Source organism: Chrysoperla carnea, chromosome 3, assembly GCF_905475395.1.
Source record: "Chrysoperla carnea chromosome 3, inChrCarn1.1, whole genome shotgun sequence".
NCBI lineage: Eukaryota > Metazoa > Arthropoda > Insecta > Neuroptera > Chrysopidae > Chrysoperla > Chrysoperla carnea.
Genome location: NC_058339.1, coordinates 55,791,449 through 55,804,388, shown reverse-complemented (window position 1 = coordinate 55,804,388; position 12,940 = coordinate 55,791,449). Strand labels below are relative to the sequence as shown.

General features: G+C 27.4%; 1 protein-coding gene across 1 annotated transcript in view; it reads left to right on the top strand.

Annotated features, from left to right (window-relative positions):
- The first annotated feature begins 8,975 nt into the window (after positions 1-8,975).
- LOC123296748 (protein singed) overlaps positions 8,976-12,940 on the top strand; it is a 79,262-nt gene continuing 75,297 nt past the window's right edge. Inside the window, exon 1 of the mRNA XM_044878385.1 lies at positions 8,976-9,062. The gene's annotated coding sequence lies outside the window, so the exon portion shown is untranslated. The remainder of the gene's footprint in view (positions 9,063-12,940) is intronic.

The window sequence follows — 12,940 nt, the reverse complement described above, 5'->3', positions numbered from 1 at the left end:
ATAATATAATTCTTTTAAGATCTTTCCGTCTAGTAATTATTATAAACGGTTTTTCATTTAAAATGATATGTAACTTTAAAATTAAATTAAACAACTTGGGTATGAATTATGTAATTAATTTTAGAAAAGTTATCATGTAGAATTGATTTTCTATCGTTTGGTAAGAAATTTAAAATTAACCGTTTTAGTAAATAATCAAACAACATGCAAACGTTGCCGAAACGTGAGATTTGATTGGGTGCTCTTAAAAGTAAACAATGCCATTAATGATCACGAACCGAAGTTGCGAGTTTCATATATATCACACAAATCGCCACAAAATACTTGCGTGATATCTCATTCGCAAGTTGTTTAAGTTTAAGAGTTCTATCATTTTAAGTGGAAAACTCTTCAATTAAATTATTTTTAACTAATTGGAAGCATTTTTATTTTTTTTTTTTAAATGCGTACTTGTTAAATCGAGCTAGAATTCTAAGGTGTATTGATATAAAAAACCTTCGTATGCGTTTATTAATTAAAATAAATTATTGGTATCTATATTGAATAGAAATTAGTTGAGTTGATGCAGAATGTGACAACACCAGGCTATAGAAGCTCAGTTCATTTCTTTAGCTTTATATCACTAGTTCGTGTTTTACTTTAATAAAATGGTAATTCACAACAGCAAAAATAAAATAAAATAAAAATAATAATACGTAAAATACAATTATAACCGATAAAAATTGATAAAGCTTGGTCACCCCATAAACTATCAATATTTTTTGAGAACTGACTGGAATGTTTCTTTAATACTCGTTAAAACATACATATGCACATTAAACGTTTGTGTGGTTAATATAACGGGTTGTATCAATGAGCATTATCATAAGACTCGCAAATTTCTGAATTTTATGCTAAGCAAGGACTTGACCATAATAATCTTTAAATATATTAAGTTCATATCTAATTTATATACTATTATAATTTCTTTATAGAAGTTTATAAGAATTATTAGTATTAATATAATTAATAAACATGTGTGCATTATACGTTATAAATCTTTGCAGGGGTTTTTACTATCATAAACTTAAAGAATATAAAAATAGAAATCGACTACTGAATCCATGTACTAGTGGTAAATAATTATTTTTAATGTATGATTTAAGGTTGTACGTCTGTAAACAGGGTAAACCTACTTTTCTGTAGAGTGTAATAACATTTTGGATAGATGTTAAAAATTACCATTCGATTCAATTGTGAATTGCTAAATTTAAAATATATTGCCCGTATTGTAAAAGAGATATTCTCTATCAAATTTGGAATTTTTTGCCCTGATTAAAGTTGTTCGGACAGTATACTATAATTTTACAGTACAATCTAAAATCTGTAAATCAGATATTTAAAACAAAAATAGTATCTAATATCACTAGTAATCGGATTTATGTAATTATTTATAATTACTAAAAATAATAAATAATCGTCGTTTGACTTTGTCAGTCTTGGCGAATGATAGTTTTTGCGAATTTTTTTTCTTTTTAATCAAGATTTTTACAAAACACTTCGCCAAACTTTAAAATTTTTACGTAATGAACGAGCTTTTATTTATAAAAGTAGAACCTTTTTACTTTTTAATCTATTGAAGGTGGAGCAACATTATTAAAATTTAAGGAGTTTCAATTTTTAATGATTAATGATTTAATGAAAACCCTTTCGTAAGATTTTTTTCAAAAATTTATTTTATACGCGTGAGTTAGTAAATAACATTAAAAATTTACATTTTATCTATACATTGTCTTAATGCGCTATCAACCTTAAATGTAGGTATTATCTGACTAAAAATGATACATTTTACATCATAACTTAAAAACTTTTCTACTGGTTTTTTTAAACTGTGGTTCGTGTGTCAAATTATTGCAAACGAGTTCAAAAAGAATCATGGAAATTTTGTTTCATTATGGACTTCACGGTCTGTTAGAATGTTGATAATATTAAATAAAATTAATTTTTATTCGAAGTATTTAATCACTTTATTATGTATTTTTATCACGATAATTGATATTTAATGAATATCCAACAATTTCTTCTATAAATAATTTATCCAATCTGTTAATCAATCATATTTTATTTAATACATCATTGATATTTACCTAATAATCGCATAAATTTTAAATAAAAGAATGGTACTCTTTACTCTATGAATGATTAAAATATAATCATGTTATCTAAGCAATTTTTATTTGCTCCTTTCTTATTGTGGAAATGCCGAGAAGATTATTAATACGAACAAAGTCAATTTTTTTTTTCGGAATATGACCTTTCGTATTTACTTTAAGACTTTGGTCCTTTTTTTTTTGGATATTATGTACTTTTAAAGTCAAAATTTGTTCAGAAAATGATTTTTATCCAAATTGGAGACAAAAAATTATTCCAATTTTTTTAATTTTACGCCTTTGTGAATCCAAATCCACATACGGTATATTTTTTGAATAATTGAGTTTAATAACATAATTAATAACAAAAGTATAATCAATTGCAACCTATACATATTATTTAATATAAATTTCATACATGCTTATTAATAATATTTAATTAGTTTTTTTTTTTTATTGTCACATATTTCAAAATTTGTTGTCAGGTACATAAATGTAGGAGCTATCAAATTTAAATAATTACTCATTAATATGTGATATCTGATAATATTTTCATTAAATATATAATTATTAATTAATTAATCTAATCGATTATTAAATTTGTATACAGAGTGTTACGGGAATTAGGTAGATACCTGCTACTGAATTATCCGCATTACACATTTAACTGTAAAACTAGACTTATCTAATACCATCATAACTTTTGAAAATAAATTAAAATTTTATCATTTTTTATTATTATTTTAAGATTATGTAAGAATTTTTTAAACAAAAATCTTCATTGGAACAGAAGTTGTACTACCACTTCGAAGACACCTCGAAAAAAAAAGGACGATAACTTCCTTCACGATTTCGACTGATTTATCTGAGAGAAAAAACAAAACTGAATTTTAGTCTAGAAGTTCAAATGTATCGAATAGCTAGAATTAAGTAAAAGTATTGAAAATTAGATTTTTCGCATACTGCTGGGAAAAAATTTTCAAATGCCATGATTTTATTTTATATTTTCTTTAAGAAACAAATAGAAATACTCGGAACTTTTGGATGATTCTTCAGTTCATATCTTATGCGTTTACATGTGCTGAATCTACTCATAAATTTCAAGTGAATCGGTTGAATCGTTCTCGAGTTATGTTAAGGAATCAATTTACGCCAAAAAAATCGATTTTTTGAACCCATCACATTGAGAGGTCTCTTTAAGAAATGCTTTTGGTACACGGTAGAAATTGTTTGCCGATATCATTATGTAAGTATATAGGTGAGACGGCAATACTGTACTAATGTAAGTGGTGGTAAAGTTTTTTATACCAAACAGTGTTGTAAATAACGCTATAGTAATGGATCTTACGACAATATTAGTATTATCAGATAATTTTTGAATATCTGTCCCTTTACCATATAAGCATTGTAATAAACGCCATGCATTTCTTACCGTGTAACAACTTAACAACAATGTTTGCGACCACTCAATATCTGTTTAACCGTTATTTCTGTTACACTTTATATAAATGCATTATTAAATTATTAAATTGATTAATAATTAATTAATAATTTTTAAAGGTAACCATTAATTTTGAAATATTTGCATTAAATATATAAAAACAATAATTAATAAATTGTGCATATTTAAGAATAAATAATAAAAATGTATGTAAAAAAAAATAGAACACACAAAAATGTTAATTCAGTAAGATCACAAATGTGTAGCCGACCTTAGCAATTAGTCGCGCCTGGTCAAGATTATCATCTAAAATTTCCACATCAGCAGATTTTAAATGAATCAGATTGGGTATACTAGAACGGTTGCACGCATGTATTTTATACAATTTAATATTTAACGTTATGTATTTTAGAATCATTATCAAAACATTAAAATGTTTCAAATTTGAAACCATATATTTGAAATTTTGGGTCGAATCGGAAAGTTTGGTAGACTCGTCAATAGCAAGCCACTCACGAAGTTTCAAGTATGTATTTATCATTTAAAAAGGCAATTGATGACTCACGGTCTAATACCTTGGCGCGAGAAGAAATTTAGTATTGATTTTAAAATACAAAACTTCGAAGCGCAGGAGCTGCGTTGGCATTCAGAGAAAAAAATAACAAATTTTTCTTACAATCGAATATTGCATTTTTATTAATTTTTCAAGAATTTTTATTTTGTAAACTAAGTGTCTAGAGAAAAGAGTACTTTCTTGCTTAAATCCAATTAAAAATGTTGCCCCTTTTTATCGGTCGATTTTTCTCATTACCAAACTTGACCTTCTAAATTCCAAAACCCTTATTGATACAAAATTTTATTCAAATCGGACTTAAATTGCGATCGCTAGAGACCGCTATATATACTTATCTATACATTTATGTGTCTGTAAACTCTCTAGTTGTCGCAATTTTAAAATCAAGACAAAAATTTTCTTGAAACCCAATCCGCAAGTAAATTTCTTCTCGCTCCAAGGTATTAGATCGGGAGACACCACGGCCTTTTTAAAAGATAAATACATACTTGAAACTTCGTGAGTGGCTTGCTTTTGACGAGTTTACCAAACTTTTCTCTATGATTTTTTTCGAATGCGTTTCCAAATAAGCATGATGACGTCAAATTTGAGTTATATTTCGAAAACCAAATGTCTAAACTTACCTTGGCGCTCATACTACCTTAATGCATACGTGTTTTAAATGGCGAGCTTAAAATATCTTTGAAATTTTTAAGGATCAAATATTTATTTGTTAATAATGGTTAAAACATTTTTCTTACTTGAACTGCACACCGCATAAAATAAAATAAATTAATTTTAATTGTTTTAAAGATGAACAAACGGTATACACAAATTAAATTTTATATTATTAATTTCTTCTAATGTTTTATTAAAAATTTATAAAATTGGAAGGATAATAATGAATGAAATTAAATTTATGTTATCTTTTAATTAGAAATATACCTACGTTAAATGTTATTAAACCATCTTTTATTTTTTTAAATAATTTGTTTATTAATTTATATACATTTTTTTTACAATTATCGTGTAAATTTGTTAAATTTATGATTATAGAAAGTGCATTATTTTAGAAAGTATTCTTTTACCTAAACATTTTTTGTTAAACGTATTTTACGCATATGAAAAATGTTTAAGGATTGATAATTCTGAAAATTTTGATTAATTAGAGCATTAAAATCATTTATGATAGGGGATTTTAATCATAGTGAAGTTTTTTTATCTTAAATATGTCAGATATTTTTATTTCGTGCTTATTATAGCGTTTAAATTTTATTTACAGCTTTCGAATTTTTTACCTAAAACTTTTAACTTTTACAACTCCTTTACATCGCTTATTTCTCAATATGAGTCAGCTAACTTGTCAATTGTTTTCAATGGTACATAATTCAGTCCCTTGTTTTTTTTTTTTCTGAAAGCACATAAGTGATAGCTAGCGAAAAACTGGCATCACAGGTAAAAAGAATACCCAAAATTTGTTGGTTTCAAAAAAAATTCTAATAAGATCGCATTAAATTTGCCTGTGTTATCAAAAAAATCGAATTTTTGAAGGATTCAAAAAATTTAATTTTGCTCTATCACCATAATTTGATTGTAAATTATTGAGCGCCTTTTATATGATTCCTTTCTAACTTTTTGTTTTGCATGCGCCTCAATTTCTGTTGCGCCGGTGGCGGATGCCTCCTTTGCCACGCCCTAGTTACGGACCTGATTGTGGTAGAAGAGTTTGGAACAGTCACTTTCTTGATAAATCGATATGTTCAATGCACTATTTTGGGCTCTCACTTTTATGGTATCTTCAATGATCGGAGTCTTGGTTAGGTTGGTTTTAACAAATATGACGGAAGTGTTTGTAAAACTTGAAAACAATAAAAATTAATCCTAAAATATTGTCTTATTTGTAATATTAGTTTTTTTCTTATATTAATTAAACAATAATAATATAATAATAATAACTATAATAAAAATTAAAACGAAGACGAACTATCAGCAAAAATAATTAACATAAATATTAATTGGGAAGTGTTTAGTACCAAGGATCAAAATTTACATTTTTGTGCTTAAAATGCCATTTTTCAAAGAATAACAATGAACTTATAGTACTATATCTGTTTATAGCACCATAAGTCCGTTTTTTATTCATGCAATAAATGTTTTTTTTTTTTTAATTTTAAATATTAAACAGCTCTCCGTGGTTACAAGATCCGTGGTAAAATATGTGCGATCCATGGTACAAGATTGTAAAGTATCAAGAAACAGACCCTAATGTACCTGGGATCATTATTCCTCTCTAACATCTTCAGCAACAGCTTCAACTGGTATTTTGAATAACTCGAGTTGAATGAGACTTCTTTTTTCCACATTTGCTACGCTTACCTATAGATAGTACCCCATAAAGAAGAAAATTATACTGTTAGATTCAAGATACATGACTTTGTGTCTTCTCAAACTTTGCATCTTATATTTTGACGTTATGTTAAAAACTGGCTTACAATATTTCAGTCAAGTCCATAAAAAATATGCTCTTATATTCGTACATTTTTTGTGACAATAGTGTACAATACTAAGACATTGTATCTATACTTACTCAATTTACACGCACAACTGCAAAATTATAAGTGTTTTTTTTTTATATTATTAATATCTCATACCACAAACGGTGAAAAAATTTCCTTTTTTGTTCTTTAAATACAGAATACTTTTATTAATGTTATGTTTGCATTTTAAACAAGAAAAGCTATTTCACGAGTAAACTACCTTAAGTAAAGCAAGTTCTTTATCTTTGAAACACTAAAATCTTACACAGATCAGCCATTTTCTTGGTTGCTTATCTTCTAGTATGTAAAATATGTCTAGAAATTATCGGAATCAATCAAGCAGCATTGTATCCGAGGTACCATATCTTATCCTAATGCTTATAACAAAATTATTACATTATAAATTATATTTATTTAAACAAATATTAAATATAAATAAATTACGAATTAAAATATTGTTATAAGATTATGTAGTTTTTAATAATTGCATTTATTATTTTAATAAGGAAGTTAAAAATAATTAAATTGATGATTTAGGTAATATGAAAGATTTCTTTCAAACTCTTATAAATTGAGATCAAGGATTTAATTGTCAAGAAATTAAATTCAATTACTTTTTTATTATAATTATTTACATGTTATTAATAAAAAATAAAAATATTAATGATTTCGAAATTAAATATTATTAAGCTTACACATTTGATACGCCCTTCATGTACTTATTAGGGAAATTATAGTGAGACAGTTTTATGACATAAACCAAAAATGGTTTTATATGAGATTATTTTAAAAAGATTACGATATTTCTAAATTAATTCTACTTTTAAAATTTGAAGAAGAAATTCAATAAAACTTAAAGTCTAGAAAATAGGTACAAGAATTGAAATAAATGACTGAATTTGGAAATAAGCCTCTACTTTATGGCGAGCTAAAGTATTAATAATAAAGTAAGTATTTATCGTTCAAACTGTATTTTAGGATTCTAGGTGGTATTTTTGGTCATTGATTACGAATCTGATGAGATTGATGAAAAAAGAGAAATTCTTGGCCAAAAATGGCATGGATTTCAGAATACGTGAAAGAATCCGTTAATGTAACATCAGATTAGAAATCAGCAATCAAAAACATCTCCTAGATAACCGTTTGGACGATAAATACTTAGTTTTCGGTTTTTGTGGTAAAAATGGAATTTCCCGCTGGGACCCTATACCCCTTTAAGTTGGCTGAACTTTCCTTGGGATCCCATAAGCAACCAAAAAGTTTAGTTAAAATCGGTGCTACTTCTCCATTCTTCCACTTTCGGCGCTTTTTTCCGGCTTATTCATTGTATTATTCACAAATTTTAGATTTTTTAAAATTATTCCAAAAAAGTATCACACGAATTTATCACCTAGGCAATTTTACAAGCTTTTATTTATCTCATTTAATTTTACAGAAATATTTTTGGAGTTAAAAATTCACAATATTGTCATTATAGTCGCTATGATAATTAGTTATATATTATTCCGATGTGGTTAAGTACGATGGGAGTGGTGTCTCGTCGACGAAAATTTCCCAGACCTCCACTTTAAGAAAGTAGATGATCTGTATGGGACGCAAGTCCTGTTCAAATTGTAAAAGTATTTGAACGAGACTTTCAATTTAAAAAAATGTATTAAATTGATTAAAATAACGTAATTATGGTGGAAGCGCAAGGCACAATGCATTTTGCTATAAACGGATATGCTAATGGCAGTTACCTGCGCTCCCATTACTATGAAGATCCTTATATCAGTTAGGAATAATTTAATAATATTTTTAAACGGTTTTTCATCAAATATAACGAAAATTTATTCTTACTAAACCAACCTTTATAAAAAAAATCGTGTTGAAATTTATCCATTCGTTTCGGAGCTATATAACATCGTGTCTACGATTAAAACATTTGAAATATTGAAAACTAATTAAAAAATAGAATGCAACAATATGATAATTTTTAATCCAAAATTTTATTTGAAAAAAATATTATTATTATTTTTTATATTATTGCGCGACATGAACCAATTCACGCGGTGCTCACACTCGTATAACGTTTGCAACGTTGGCATTGATTGGTGGGGTGTACATAGATGTATTGTGAACTACCACTGGATTGGCGAATATACCTCTACATCGTAACATTTATTGAGTTCTTGTATAAGAGAATACAGTCAGTTGAACTGTGTAGCTTGGTGAGTTTGGTTCGTATACGTTTCTGTAGGTTCTTGGAACAAACATTTTTTATTATTATTGTGAGAGAATACTTATAATACCTTTATTATTATAATTATTTATTTAGTGATTTTATTTATTAAAAAAATCCGTGGATTTTACTTTGTTAGTGAATTTGATATTCCATTCATTTTAAAGGATTTTTATTACCGGTAAGTTTTTTCATATATATTTTTGTAAGCGAGGAAATACAATGTTCCGGCAGATGTACAGTTGTAAGGGTGGTTTTATATGTAGTAGTAGAGACATTTCCCATTCATATATTCACTTGCCCTTCATTTTAGGAACACACCCTTACTTTGATTTTTTTGATTAAATTTTCAATTAATTTCATCGAATCAATAATTTATAATTTAGAAAAGAAATTTTGAATTATTCTTTTTCTCTTGATGTTATTTAAACTTAGGTAGTAAAAACGAAGGTCAATGTTAACAATAAGAAGATATTTAAAGAATGTCAAAACCGGAAATTTTATAGGAAAAAGAAAGACGTCTCAATTTTTATAAATATGAAAATGTTCTTTAAAGTTTATGGTGCTTAGAAATATCGATTTGGTACAGGTGTTCATCTCATCTATTTCTATCGTTTTATCCGAAAAATTCACGAGACAAAAATTGCTCGTTTTTCTTCTAAACAGATTTTACTTGAATCTTCGTTCATAACCTCCATTTTGAGATGATATGTGTAAGCGCAGGGAACTACCTTGCGCTTCCACAAAAATAATAAAACATAAAATATACCATACAAATTAAAAAATTGCAAATTTTTTACTTCCTGTGATTAAAAATCAGCCGATTTTATAGATTTTTCGCTCAAATTAAATCCTAACTCGGTATATGCAGGGTACTCAAACAATTTACTCTGTTAGTTATTATTTTCATTTGTTTATTTGTTAATTTTCAACACAGATTTATTGATTAAGTGATTAGTTTTTATGAATTGTGGGTGCTACCGAGATATTTTCCACTTTGCATATACATTGATGAACAAGACAGATTGACAGACTGAATATTGTTATAATTATTATTTTCTATGAGATATGTGTGGTTTGTTGAATATAAATAATATAATTAGTTAATCATATAGTTATTAATGTTTTAAAAACTACTTTTCATAACAATATGCAATTTTTTTCAATTAACGATTTTTTAAATTGAATACAATTTCTATTGTAATTATTACGATTATTTTCTCATGTACAGTTTGTGTGAAATATCCATGATACATAATATAATATAGAGCCAATTCTGAATTTTAAATAAAGGGTGTTTCAGAATTACCTGACACTAAGATTTTTTTTCTCTCGCACGAAATAAACAAAAAAGTTTATTATACCATGTATATGAAATATACGAAGGTAGTTTAGTCCCATTTTTGTTACGCTTAAAAATATTGATACCATGAACAAAATTTTGGTATAGGTGTTCATAAAATCATCTAATTAGTCCATTTCCGGTTGTCTGTCTGTCGTCTGCCATCTGTTTGTCCGTCTGTCATCGCGATTACTCAAAAACGAAAAGAGATATCAAGCTGAAATTTTTATAGCGCGCTGATCACGTAAAAAGTGAGGTCAAGTTCGTAAATGGGTAACATAGGTCAATTGGGTCTTGCGTCCGTAGGATTCATCTTGTAAACTATTAGAGATAAATCAAAAGTTTAAATGTAAAAAATGTTTCTTATAAAAAAGTAAACAACTTTTGTTTGAAACATTTTTTCGTAAACATCACTGTTTACCCGTGAAGGTGCAAATTAAGCGTAACTTGTATAGTATGTATTATATGGGGATATCAGTTATGTATGTGTGTGTAGTGATGACTGAGTAATCAACATTGTCTATGCATGGTATTTCAACAATTAACTCAGTCAATTGTTTGTTTTTAAATATGTTTAAACTTATTTTTTACCGAGATACGGAGGGTAATCATATTTATTTAATAATAATCATAGTATCTGCGATAATGCGGCTTTCGAGATCCGATTCCTAAGATCTTTAATGGCGTTAAATCGGGAAATCGTGGTGACTATATAACAGGCTTAAGGATAAAAAAACTGGATTCACTTTTTATTTATTTTATCCCAAAGAATTCATATTTAAAATAAAGGGCCGTGCAATTCTGTAACATTCAGTATATGTACAATATTCGTTTTTCCCCTTATTCTTGTTTATGAGTAATCATTTTAATTTATTCCAATGAGTCTACTCAAGAATATATCCAAAAAATTTTTACTTATTATTGTTAAAACTGGATGATTTTGTAGGTTTTTTTTTTTAAAAAGATGTGGAGTATAGAAATATTCAAATTGTTAGAAGGAGAATGCGCTTTTTATACTTCGAAGTAGATAATTTGATTCAAAATTCAATTAAGGTTGAATTATGGTCTTTTTGTGGAATAAAAACATAAAAAGACTTTAAGAGACAGGTGGGGTTGCCCACTCAAAGCTCCGAAAAGTTGGCAGATAAACCAACAAGTCGGGTAATAGTGATATTAATTTAATTATATCATTGAAGTACTACTAATGAATACTGTACAATAATTTCGATATTTTGAATACTCAGTATTTCCTAAGCGCAATCAACTTCAACCGTTTGACTACTTAGACATAGGTCGCTGGTTCGAATCCAGGCAGCTGCAGTCTGTTTAATTATAATTAATGGGGTGGTAAATTGATAATACTGTTGTCGCTTAGATAAGGAAAAAGTAATCGACTCCACCCACAACATTAAAAAATTGTAATCGGATGTAAGTAAAAATTAAAATAAGTAAAAATTAAAAATATGATGTGGGTGGCCTCTGCTATAGACGTATATGTCTGAAGAACGGAGGTTAAACTCCATTATTATTAGTTTTATTTATATACTCAGTATTTCTATAATTAAAAATTACATAAATATGCTTCAAATAATAGCTACTCAGAACTGTCGAATTTACCTGAATATAATTCAAATAATACAAAAAGCTCTTTATTTACTGAACTCTGGGGGATTTATGTCGATTTGGAGGTGGAGGTGGAGCTGGAGGTGGAAAATCTAGAGACAAGACTCAAGACTTGAGTGGTAGCGACCTCCCAAGTTGCATGATGTTGTAGGCTGAGAAACAAGTTTAAGTTCACCTATCTAAAATATTAAATTATTGAGTCAATTTCTGAATTACTGCTTAAATAATCTAAGATAATAATTCAATATCATTTTCATTTCCTCAAGATGTTTAACCGATATCTTCGTGAGTCATCTACATATGAATTCAAAATCAGATTAAGCGCTTTGAATTTCTTGTAAACAAAGTATACTTTCGATACCTTATATCAATATTCAAACCTTTTGTCATGTGCCGAGTTTTCTAATTCTTAAGTACATACCGTTCTGACTATTTATGTAAACAATTATGTCAGGATTAATTTATTTTTCAAAAGTAGACTGGGTAGTGTTTATCAAAGAAGACAGCTGTATAATTTTTTGTGACAGATGTCGTTTTTCAATCGTTGAACCTACATAAATGTACCTTATATGCATTTGTTTATCTTTTATTTGGTTTTGGTTTATAGGTACCTCTGATTTTTAGTTACAAGTGAAATTTACAAAATTTATGATGTCTTTGACATGAAGTTGAGAACCTTTGATTATAATTATTTTTCTGTAGATTTCAATCATTTCTTATGGAAGCGTGAATCAGAATAGAAATACATATCATATATTCCTTGCACTGTTTAGAAGCCATGATGTCAGAGATAGCGAGATAAACAATTTGGGTCAAACTTATAACCCCTTTCTTGGATGTGCCAGGCTTTTGTCAAATATATTTATCTAATTAAGTTTTGTTATCTAAAAAGCTTCTATTCTTTAGAGATTTCAGGTCTAAAATCTACATTTATTTTAAAACTTGACAATTCATCAAAAGTTATTTTAAAGTTATCTAAAAACCAAGAAAAATCTTGAAATTGAAATTGTTTGAGAGTACAAATGTAAGTATAAATATTATCGAAGATAATAAATGAGAACTCTAGGATATGTCGAAATAAATTTCGATTTTTG